Here is a 13,369-nt window from a genome sequence, read left to right on the forward strand (position 1 = left end):
TTACCTATATATTATTAGACTACACTGTAAAAAATAAAAAACACAATTTGTTGAGTCAGCTTGAAACAATTTGTTACCCTGCTGCCTTAAAATTTTAAGTTCAGTCAACTAAAATAAGTTTATTCAACTTGAAATGTTAAGTTGTACTAAGTAACAGCTTAGATATTTGCATTTGCTAAACTTAACTGATGGGTAAGTAACCCAGCTGCCTTAAAATTTTAAGTTGATTCAACTCAAATATCTAAGTTGTCACTTAGTATAATTTAACATTTCAGGTTGAATAAACTTTTTTGAGTTGACTTAACTTAAAATTTTAAGGCAGCCAGGTTACAAATTATTTTAAGTTGATTCAACAAATTGTTTTTTACAGTGTACATGAAGTATTTAAAGTTATTTAAAATTATAAATGAAATGCATTAATAATAATTAATATTTCTTTTTACATTTATGGGAGGATTAAAATTGTATTTGTATTTTATTTATTTTTTCTATATTTTATTTTATTTTGGTGTACGTGAAATGGAAATTAGACACCTTTTAATGGTAAAAACATTCATTTTAACAATTTACCTGATTTAATTGCATCTAATTAAATCATTGTCATGAATAATACAAATAATAACTATTTTATCATCATCATCAATATTCATTATAATAATTATATAAATATTAATATAATACAGGAGGTAATACATAATGAACATATAATATATAATGCATATAATTTAGTTACATTTATGGGAGACACACACACATATTATTATTTTTTTATTATATATTATTAATTATATTTTTAGTATATCGCTTTTAGTGTGTGCATGTATTTCAACTTTTATTTAGATTTGAACTGGACATTAAACACCATTTAGAGTAAAGAGCTCTGAGTAAAAGTCTGTGCAACCTTAATTAATTAATTGCCAAATTTAATTGAATTGGAGCTTCCAGCTGACAGAAGATGATGGAGTATAAGTGTGTCTGTGCAATAAAATTAGATGCAAGGAATTTCTAAAACATTTGAGAAACAGTCATGTAATGCCTGCTGACTTCCTTTCAATTTGACATTAGGAGCCCCTGCATAGGCAGAGCCGTCATCGGGACGGGACAGCGTTATCCGGGGCAAACTAAGGTCATCTACGGCTTAGCCTAATCAGGTGGCATTACACCATAAAAATAGCTATTTCTTATTCAACATGAAGGGAAATGTGTTCTCCATAAAGGAGAAGAGGGATTAGGTTGACCTCTAGCAGTCTATTGCACCTCTGCTGTGGTTTTCGTTCCCATCCTGCAGTGCTCTCGACCTCCAGCAGGTGTCAGAGCAGCACACAAGGCTCAGTGAGTGTAGGGATAACTCAGAGTCTTCATTCCTCATTGCTTCACTGCTCAGCCACTTTCACTGGCTTAAAAAAGCACTTAAGTTTTACACATCATAGCACAGTCTCTCTCACTTTCCTTTTGCCCCCTCTTTCCCCTGCCTTTTTAATCTAGGATTGTGTGATTCAGGGAAATCTGATTATTTCTGACATGTTATGTTGCGTGAAGTTAATGAAGATGCTGGATGCTTGAGAGTCTGCTGAATCCTCTGAATCCCCTAGCAATCAGGAGGGAGGACTGGCATTTTGACAGGAGAGCTGCCTCATCAGCCTCTTAGACAGGCACAACATTTCCACTAACATTTAAAGGGATAGTTCACTCACAAACATTTATATTACGTCATTATTTACTTAGTCATATCATTGCAGATCTGCACACCTTTGCTTTTCAGTGAAACACAAAGTATGCTTTTTCAGACTTTGAATATAGTGACATATGGACTAGTCTTTTTGTTGTCCCTTTTGGAGCATGACAGATGAGAGCACTATGAATTATAGTTCAATAAAAAACATCCTCATAAAATCCTGCATACAGGTTAAAAAAAACAAAAACAAAGGGGTGAGTAAATGTGACCCTGGTCCACAAAACCATTCGTAAGTAGCACTGGTATATTTGCCAGCAATACATTGTATGGGTCAAAATGATCGATTTTTCTTTTATGCCAAAATCATTTGGATATTAAGTAAAGATCATGTTCCACGAAGATATTTTGTAAACTTCCTACCATAAATATATCAAAACGTAATTTTTGATTAGTAGTATGCACTGCTAAGAACTTCAAAGGCGATTTTCTCAATATTTAATTTTTTTTGCACCCTCAGATTCAAAATTTTCAGATAGTTGTATCTCGGCCAAATATTGTCCTATCATACCCATACATCATTGAAAAGCTTATTTATTCAGAATTCAGGATATATAAAGATATATAAATCTCTATTTAAAAAATACTGACAGAATACTGAAATTGTCATAAAATTCAGTAATATTTTAAGATACTGAATGAGAACAGGGTTTACTTAAAATTAAATGTACATAATTAATAAATAAATAATAAATAAAAAGGAATGAACAAACAAAAAAAAAATCTATCTATCTATCTATCTATCTATCTATCTATCTATCTATCTATCTATCTATCTATCTATCTATCTATCTATCTATCTATCCTGCCGTTCAAAAGTTTAGGATCCGTAAGATTTTCAATGTTTTTTCTATCTATCAATCTATCTATCTATCTATCTATCTATCTATCTATCTATCTATCTATCTATCTATCTATCTATCTATCTATCTATCTGTCTGTCTGTCTGTCTGTCTGTCTGTCTGTCTATCTATCCTGCCTTACAAAAGTTTAGGATCCGTAAGATTTTCAATGTTTTTTTTAACAGAGTCTCTTATGCTCCTCAAGCCTGTATTTATTTGATCAAATAGTAATATTGTGAAAAATTATTGCAATTTCTAATATTGGTTTCCTATTTTAATATGCTTTAAAATGTCATTTATTTCTGTGATGCAGCGCTGAATTTTCATCAGCCATTAATCCAGTCTTCAGTGTCAAATGATTCTTCAGAAACTATTCTAATATGTTCTTGAATCAATGAATAAAAAGTTCAGAAGAACAGCATCTATTCAAAACAAAAATCTTTCCTAACAATATAAATCTTTACTATCACTTTTTAATTATTTTTCTCACCTCTGCTGAATAAAAGTATTAATTTCTTAAAAAAAAGAAAGAAAAAAACTACTGACCTGAAACTTTTAAATAGTAGTGTATATATTGTAACACAAAATTTCTATTTTGAATATACACTGTTCTTTTTAACTTTTTATTTATCAAAAAATCCTGAAAAAAGTATCGCTGGTCCCAAACAATATTAAGCAGCATAACTGTTTCCAACACTGATAATAAATCAACATATTAGAATGTTTTCTGAAGGATCATGTGATACTGAAGACTGGAGTGATGATGCTGAAAATTCAGCTTTGCATCACAGGAATAAATTATATTTTTAGGTACATTAAAATAGAAAACTCTTATTTTAAATTGCCATAACATTTTACAAAATAAGCAGACAATTATTCTCACAATTGAAATGAAGGAACTTAAACCATGTGTTATGTTGCCGATCATAAGTGGTGACATTGCTGATTTATTTACTCACCATAGCCAATATTTACTCACTAATTTGTCATTTATTTTGTGTTCATTTTGGAACCTGACTCTAAAGAAAAATGGAAAAGAATAAAGTTAGCAAAAGCATGAGAGAAGAAACAATAGAGTAAGAAGAAAGACTAAGACTGAGACTGTGGCAATCATGTCAGAACCATTAAATCCTCTTCACAGCACCACACATACACGCTCAGACACACATCCGGTGAAAAGTGCTTGCTTTCACATTAACTTTTCACTGCTGCGGCTGTAAAATCTGTAACTAGTAGGGGTGAATTGATTTCACGTAAGACCGCAGCAAAACGTCAATGAGAATTTCCTCTAAAAAAGCTGGGATAAGACTTTGATGTAGCTGGATAGATGTGTGCACAGGTATGAAGCGATCCAAAAACTGCTTACTAAGAACGGTTTAACACACCAGTGAGCATTGACGAGCTTGCAGAATGACGGGGGCACGAGCGAGACGTCAAGGTGGGAGAAAATGCAATGAACGATTCGGTAACGAACAAATAGAGGATAAATAAACAGGTTTTCTTGCAGTATTTCACTGCATATTGATTAGTCAAATGAATTGCAATTCATTTCAAAGAGCAAAAACAAGCTGTTGTGTTGTAATGAGATCTAATGAGATTGTAATTGCGGAGGCCAGCAATAACACCTTGTATTTGACAGGACTAAAAATAAAGCAAGCAGCCATGTTTTCTTCCTTTAACCAGACTTCAGACACTTTATGAAACTTCCTCAAGCACAGGTCTGAGAACAGCCCAGTGCACTGCTGTTCTCACGGAGGCCATTACAAGACTGACAACAGACTGACCCCAGGTCAGCACGAGAGGTGGGTTTCCTTGGCAGAACACCTGCTCGTCCCTGCACTGCTGACCTCACAACAGCTGTAGCGGCGCGCTCGTCCTCTGCCTCTCTCCTTGGCTAGACCCAGCTGAGCGTTTGGGGAATTTCCAAGACAAAATAACACAACAAGCCCCTTTAAGACAGACTCCCTCGCTCATTTCACCTTCAGCACATTAATGGTGATTGCTTACATACACACAGCCGTTATAAGGATAGTTCACCCAATGATGAAAGTCTGCTGAGAGTTTACTCACCCTCAGGTCATCCAAGATGTAGTTTGTTTCTTCACCAGAACAGATTTGGAGAAATTTAGTATTACATCACTAGCTATGGTTCCATCACCCTGTTTTTTATGTGCACTTTGTATCGCGTCAGAAACGAGTGATGGAAATGCCACATTTCAAATAAAAATCCCTCAATTCAATAAAAAGTTTTTATGCTCGCTTGGGGTGGAAATTGTGCTTATTTGCAAATGTTTTATGCGATTTTTGAGCATAAGTTAAATTCACAACTTTGGATGGAAACCCAGCTACTTGCTCACAAATGGATCATCTGCAGTGAATGGGTGCCATCAGACGGTTTTAACTTCAAACTGTTGCTTCTAGCCAAAATCGAGCCTATAATCCATAATAACACTTCCTCCAGTGAAAAACTCTATCCTCTGTTGTCCTCCCCTATGCACCAACATATTTGTTTCAAGCTGTTTTAGACTGTTTTCACATGTAAACAGCACGTTATTTGTGCATATTTCTCTCCTGATTTAAATGAGATAACTTTTACAGTAGTAAGAGTGGGAGTAAATTTTCAGCAATTTTTTATTTTTGGGTGAACTATTCCTTTAAGTTTTTTGACTTGAAGAATAGGGAAAAGACTGCTGACTCAATGAGGACCAATCAAATCCATTTTAAACAGGGAGGGCAAGGTCACAAGTGTGTGTGAGGAGACCGAGAGAGTGCAGGTGTGTACAAAAAGGAAAAAGAAAAGAAAGTGTGTGTGCGCACATGTTCGTGGGGACTAGGTGGTCTAAGGTCAGCTAGAATCATTCGGGATCAGCAGTTAGACTAATTATTTCATCAGTGTGGGTGTGTGGGGACCTGGGGCTCGGATCAAGGTGTGTGAGTGTCAACGCCAGGGTGCTGAGGGCCAGAAGCAGAAACACCCTCTACTTGAAATGAGTAATAATCCTGCCAGAACTACAGGGCACAGCAAAACACGCATCACATACACACACACACACACACACACACACACACACACACACACACATATCCTGACATATGCTCCCTCGAGTCTGCAGCTCATCCACTCCAAGTCTTTGGCTTATTATTGGTGTCCGGTCATGCTTACCGAAACCATTTCCAACTGCATGTGACGCAGCAGACGATGCATCAAAGATCCACACAATTATACAGTAGAAAACACTATTATCATTATACAGAGCTTGTCAGAACTGTGTGTAACTAACACTGTGGAACTTGAAACCATTATTGAAGATTATGCATGTACAATTTATTTGAATTCAGTAGAAAATGTTACACATTAAAGAGATAGTTCACTCAAAAAACAAAGGTAGTTCCAAACCTGTATGACATTTTGTCTGTGGAACATAAAACAGGATATTTGGGGAATAACAGTATTGTACGCAAGAGAGAGTGACGTTCCAGTGGATGACGTAACAAGTAGGCAGAGCGTAAGCTCTGGTAAAACGTGATGAATGGGCATGCACAGAGAAGAGAGCAAAACAAAACACCTGTCACAAATTAGAAGTGGGTTGTTGACATGACATAGCATTTTCACTGTCCCACAAGAAAAAATGAATATAATTAATATTGTCATTATTTAAAATGTAGTAAATCATTAAACATTTCTTTGTCCTACATGGACCTGCTGAAGCGGTATTCGATTTTTTAAATTTTTGAGCAAAATGTCAAAATTGTCCTATGGTGTGACTGTCTCAAGCATGGTTCAATAAATGACAACTTTAAGTTAACTTAAATGAAAAAAAGAAAAGCATAAAAATGTTAATAAATACCTCCGGCATAATTGCATAAGTGTCTATTTTTGTTAAGTTTTTAGTTTAACTTTTTTGGAACCACTAGAAAAGTGTTACGTTTTGTTGTCTTTTGGTGTGACACCCCTAAATTAAATTTTTTAATTAAAAACTGTATATTAAACATAATCATGGAAAATTATGCAAATATGTTTTGCCAACCGCTAATGACAAGTTAGCTCGGAATAGCAAAGTCATTAATTGACACAAAAAGCTAAAACATCTCATGGTGTGACAGATAATGTCCACTGGTGTGATGCCTGTACTGTCACACCACAGGACAAAGATGTCACACCAGAGGACAAGGTGTCTTTAAAAAGCATTTTATATAATTAAATTCTTTTTATTCTTTTTTATCATTTTCACAGTGTTCTTAAATGCAATAATTACATTACTTAAACCATTTTCTGATCCGTTTACAGAAAACTTGTACTGTTATAAAGTGTCATGAAAATAAAACTAAAATGTGACACTTTGTTTTTGAAACAGAAAGAACTGAGGGAGAGAAATTAAGAGAACGATGCAGAAAGTAAATGGAATCAAAATGATGCCTTAAAAAGAGTAGCCATACAGTTAAAAAAAATCATTCACATCTTAATGAATATAGATTGAATATCAATCATATTTATCAATTTATATGTGTGCTGCACATGCAGTGTGTGGGCTAGAAGAGTTTCAGTAACATACCGATTGACTAAGAGACCGAATTTTGTTGATGAAAATTATTTTGCTTTGCTTAAAAAAACATGTAAATATTATTTGTATCAAAAACTTAAATTAAACTTTCTTTCTCCTGTGACATGTTCAAATTTAAATATAAATACTTTAATAACTACCATTTTTGTCCTTTAGTGTGACATAATGTCCTATGGTGTAATGTAATGTCCTATGGTGTGACACACATAAAAGAACCAGATATTTGTTTTTATCTCAAAATCTCAAAAAAAAAAGAGTTGAGTATTCACACTACATAAATATATGCATTTCTTCTTCAAAAATGGTCTTTTACAAAAAAAAAAAAAAAAAGCATTTTTACCACCTATTTGTCAACTACGCAAGTACAAAATGAGGATTTGTAAAGAAAAATGTCAGAGGATTTTAATATAAGCCAAGAGGAGACTGATTTTCCTTTGCTGTAAATGTAGCTTATGCTACATCCTATGTCCTATGTCATCTGCTGGAACGCCACTCTCTTGATTATGGTTTATAAAGTTTTAAATATCAATATATTTTTACACAAGAATGCATTGATTCACTTAAGAAGGCCTTTATTAACCCCCGGAGCCATGTGGAGTACTTTTTCTGATCATTATATCATTAAATAAATCCGATTGTATTCGTCTGACAGAAAAAAATCATATACCCCTAGGGTGGCTTAGGGGTGAGTAAATCATGGGGTAATACTCATTTTTATTTAAACTATTCCTTTAAAGTACATATAGAACAGCGATGTTAACACTAGCTTAAAAAACTACTGAACTCATCTTGATTTGCAATGTTTTACATTTGGAATGGATAAAGAATACTTTAAATAAAGAATAATGAATACTCTCTCTTCATCTTTTGTCAGGGCTTTTCATGTGACCTAAAGTGACCTGTCTTGATTTAAGTGCAATTGGAAGTGGAAGGAAAGGAAACAAAGTGTGAAAAATCAAAAAGGAAAATAAGAAATGAAAAGAGGAAGAAAAAAAGAAAAAATGTATGAACAGAAAAGGAAGACAAATCCAAAGGAAAGGAAAAGAAGATGTGGAAGAGGAAGATAATGAGGAAGGAAAGAAAGGGATGCATCTAAAAGGAATGTATCAAATGTGTGATATGTCATGGTCACCTTATTAAATGGCTTATACCTTCATTTCAAGTACCTTTTAAAACTTTGTCATGAAAAAGCTGGTCAGTTCAACGAAATCTGCCCCAATTCTGTCAGGTCACCTCTATCAGTGCAAATATGCATCTCTGTGTATGTGTGTGTGCTGTTTTATTCCCACCTTCTTTCTCCCTCTCTTTTTGTGTTCCTGGCCCAGGAGGGCTTCCACTGAGTGTTGAGTTTAAAAAATGGGTCAGGTTATAGAGACAAAGCACTATTTTTATCGGAAAGCAATTTCCAGTGGTCCCCTACAGGTAACACAGCACACAGCAATGACACAGAGTTTTCTAAACACCTTAACCTTTACATACAACTCTCACCAGATCTAACCTCAGACAGCGATGAACGATGAGAGCACAAGAGAAAGGTAAACAGGGAATCACTGGACAATGACAGAACAGATATGAGAGAAAGGCAGAGAGATCAAACGATCGAGATAAATGCTAAAATGAAATGAAAATGAAATCGAGTGATGAACGCAACCCCACGGGCTGTGCTCTGCATGTCTTTTCTTGTCAATCCATCTCTCTCTATATTCCTTCCTATGGATGATAGAGCCCTTTGTTCCTGCTGTGAGAAACCCCGCTGGCCTGCACTCCTCCATTTCTCATGAACCATTCAGCTTCTTCATATTCCTCTTAAACGTCACCGTTCTGTCAGCAGAGTGAGATGACAGCCAGATTACTACAGTATATCATCATGCTTCACCAAAAAGCACGCTTATGAGACAGCTCAGCAGAGGATCATGGGAAAGACCTCTGAGGGGCACAATAATGAGACAGTTTCAACACATTTAAACAGGTGAGGATGGAGATTTCATTATGAGTCTTTATCAGGTGGTTGAAAGAGCCAGGAGCCACTCGTGCCCATAATAGCCAATTCAAAAAAGCCTTAGGGTGAACACACTGTCCCTGTGATCCTCAACCAAGGCGCTGGGACACTAGGGGGCCTTAAGATTACCTAAAATGATTTAAAGGGATAGTTCACCCTAAAATGAAAATTCTGTTATTAATTTCTCACCCTCATGTCGTTCCGAACCCATAAGACCTTCCTTCATCTTTGGAACACAAATTAAGTCCAAGAGCTTTCTCACCCTGCATAGACAGCAACACAACTGACATGTTTAAGGCCTGGAAAGGCAGTAAGGACATCATTAAAATAGTCTGCATGACATTGATCGAGGTTGCTTTAAATGTTAATGAGCTCTGCTCGCCCCGCCCCTCTCTTCTCTATGTGGAGTTACAAGCTTGTTTACTTTAGCTGCATTTAGCTGCGTTTAGCCGCTAAACTTGCTAACTAGCAAGTTATTAGGAAAGGCGATCACAACGATTCATAAAAAACCCTTATACTGACTTCTGCTGTAAGTGAAGCTGGATCACGAATAATTTGCGTAAACATAGACGGATATATGTAGATCAGGAGGTGCATTCCCTTCACAAACAATATTCCACTGCATCTTCAGCGGCTCAGATGTCGGGAGTAAATGACGATGTTCATTATTACATCCAGAAACACAACACGTCAATCGCTCAATCAGAGATATTCTTGTCTAACTTACATCCCTGCTCCGGCATCGAAACAATAAAGGTCGGACTGTTCCTGATTTAAGGTCAGAGCGTCTGAGGTAAGATGCTCATGTCAATCAACTATCGTGGGAACGGCCTCTGTGGGTGTGATGCCACAACGACAGGCATCTGAGAATGGCTCGATTTGAAAAAGGGGATATTATTTTTACAGATTAATTAAAAACCACTGCATGGATTTTTATCATTATAGGGTAGATTTGTACATACACTACCAACACACATTAATGTTCAAACAACATGTAAAAGTGAACTTTGCATCCAATGACCCCTTTAAAGTTAAATGTCAATTAATAACATGACAATTAAGTTGTCAATTATTAACAACTTAATGGCCAATTTTATGATGGATATAGATTTCTTTAGAGATTTTTTTAGAGCCAAGCTCTAAAATATTTTATCAGGCAGAAATTGAGAGTAAAGTCCATTAAATCATGATCAGCTGAAAAAGTTATGGGGTGCACCAATATTGTTCTGGACAAAAGGGGGAAATAAAAAAGGATAGGAACCACTGATTTAGCAGCGACATAGCAACACTATAGAACAACCACTCAGAACACTCTAGCATCTGCATAGTAACATGCTAAAAACACCTTGGCAATAACACAATTGTGTGGCAGTTAATAAAGATGGTAAAATGAGAATGAGAGATCTGCAGGAATACAGGGTGAGAGCTTGACCAAGGTAGTAGAAGTTGTATGAGCATGAAGAAGAGAGACAAGAGCCTGTAGGTGTGTGTGAGTGATTTAGTCCCCATGGAGGGCCGTGTCCGAGTGTGTCAGCCACTGGAAAACATGAATTATTGATAGGCTCAGAGTTTAGGGCAGGTATGTGTGACAGAGAGAGGCCATGTGTTCAGGGCCATCTGATCCTACAACACACGCACACAGAGGTGCGTTTGTCACAGAGCGTGAATGAATCCTGTTATGCAACCCACACACAAACACACACACACATTTGAGACTCCCACAAATGTGTGTATTCCAGCTCTGAGGGCTCTAGTGCAAAATAAGGTTACACTCACTTACTCACTTAAATGTCTACAAGACTCCACCCAGCACATTCATTAACAATTAAATGCTATGTGTGTGAGAGAGAGAAAGGGAGATCTGTCAAAGCATACACATATCAAAGCCTCCAAAACTCACTTTCAAAGCATTAGTTCAACCAAAAGAAAGTTCTGTTACCAATAAGTCAGCACCCAAACTTGTAAGCCTTTTCCCTCCATACAGTCATACAGATTTGAAACAACTAAAGTGAATATGAACAGAATGTTCATTATTAGGTGAAGCAACCTTTCAAAGGGATAGTTCATCCAAAAATGAAAATTCTGTCATTTATTACTCACCCTCATGTCGTTCCAAACCCATAAGACCTTTATTCATCTTCTAAACACAAATTAAGATATTTTTGACGAAATCCAAGAGCTTTCTGACCCATAGAAAGCTGGTATGGGTCATGAGTCATGGTACTCTTATAAAAGCTCAGTGGAGACTGACAAGGAAGAGAAGAAATTTAATAAACAATGCACATGGACTATTTTAAAGGGATAGTTCACCCATAAATGCAAATTAGCCCATTATTCACTCACCCTTAAGGCATTCTTTTAGATGAATGCAATGCAGAGTTATATTAAAAATTACCTGGGCACTTCCAAGTTTTAGAATGGCATAGGCGGATGTTTCTCTTCATCGGTCCAAAACAAGTCCAATAAAGTGCATCCATCCATAATAAAAAGTGCTCCACATGGCTCCAGGGGTTAATAAAGGCCTCCTATAGCAAATTGATGTGATTTTGTAAGAAAAGTATCCATATCTAAAACATAATAATCACTTTAATCTAGCTTGCACTAACTGGTCATACACGGAAGCAGCTCCGGGTAGATGATGGGCAGATGTCAGCGTTGCGCATGTGCCGGTTTGAAAAGGCTTCCAATTATGACCAGTTGACGCAAGATAGATTAAAGTAATTATTACGTTTTAAATATGGATATTTTCTGGAGCTATGTGAGGCATGTTTTATTTTGGATGGATGCACTTTATTTGACTTGTTTTGGACTGATGAAGAGAAACACCCACCCACTGGCATTCTAAAGCATGGAAGTGCCAGCATAATTTTCAATATAACTCTGATTGCATTTGTCTGAAAGAAGGAAGTCATATACACCTAGGATGCCTGGAGGGTGAGTAAATAATGGGCTAATTTTCATTTTTGGGTGAACTATCCCTTTAATGATGTCCTTACTACCTTTCTAGGCCCTGAACCTGTCATTTGCGTTGCGTCTATGCAGGGTCAGAAAGCTCTCGGATTTTTTACAGGTTAAGGTCTTATCGGTTTGTAACAACATGAGGGTGTGTAATAATGACAACATTTTTATTTTTGGGTGAACTATCCCTTTAAAGTTGGAGATTTGCCACCAAACCTGAATTCTTGAAGTGATTAAGACTAACTTTGTGTTCATACATGTTTACTTCCTTACTACACAGGGGGCTAAAACAGCACATGAAATAAGTGGAATGTCCGAATTTGTAGAAAGTACAAAGTACAAAGTACATGGGTGACCTACAACTACAAAGATGGACACTTTACTATCCCATAACAATGCAGAAGAAGAATTGTGAATGGCAGTGAAGAGATGGCATAGGTCACGTGACAAAGTCAACATGGTGGATGTAGTATGGATTCACAATCATATACAGAAGATACTTTTTTAACGATAAGGATGTTTGTTCCACATCAAATGTAGTATGCAAATGAACTCTGACAGTATGCAATTTCAGATGCGCCTTGATTCAATCCCGGGAAAATAACTTGTTTAGCTTTGTGTATTCTTCTCGTGGCACAGTATACGGCAGAAAATGAGTCATTCCTCACATAACATTTCAAAAGTCAACAATATGTGTTTTGGCTCTATTGTTTCAGAATATTTTAAAGCTCAGGAGCAAGCTGTCTCCTGTTTTGTGTTTGCACTGCATTTTGTGGCATGCTTCAATGGCTTCACACTAGTCTCTTTGGTTTAAAATATCATGCTAAAAAAAGACGAAAGTTAGGAATGAAAGTTAGGACACAGGTAGAACGGTTTCGGCGCTTCAGACTGAGGCAGAGAGGAGAGGAAAGAAAAAGAGGTCGCTCTGCATGAGGTTTTCTAGGATAGGGATTTTCTCTCTTTTTTCAGGTATGGTCATTTCCCTCTGTGGAAAATGGGTCGACTTTCTTCCCATGAGGAGAACACATTCTCTACAGATGCTCTCCTTGCAAGAGTAGAGAAAAAGAGAGATAGAAAGTTGATTTGTGCTCCTGTGTGTGAGGGAAGGATGCATGATAGCAAATGATTAGAAACGAGTTTTTATAAAAAGGTCATGAGAGATATTCTTTATAAAAGTTAAGACTCAGCCATGCCTTCCTAAAACGGTTCATTCAAACACGCCCCCACAAATCTACGTCACTGTGTGGGAAAATTTGCATAACGCCCAAATGTATAT

General features: G+C 36.3%; 1 protein-coding gene across 1 annotated transcript in view; it reads right to left on the minus strand.

Annotated features, from left to right (window-relative positions):
- fgf11a (fibroblast growth factor 11a) overlaps nt 1-13,369 on the minus strand; it is a 76,271-nt gene that overhangs the window by 11,127 nt on the left and 51,775 nt on the right. The gene's annotated exons all lie outside the window — the stretch shown is intronic.

Source organism: Labeo rohita, chromosome 7 (assembly GCF_022985175.1).
Source record: "Labeo rohita strain BAU-BD-2019 chromosome 7, IGBB_LRoh.1.0, whole genome shotgun sequence".
Lineage (NCBI taxonomy): Eukaryota > Metazoa > Chordata > Actinopteri > Cypriniformes > Cyprinidae > Labeo > Labeo rohita.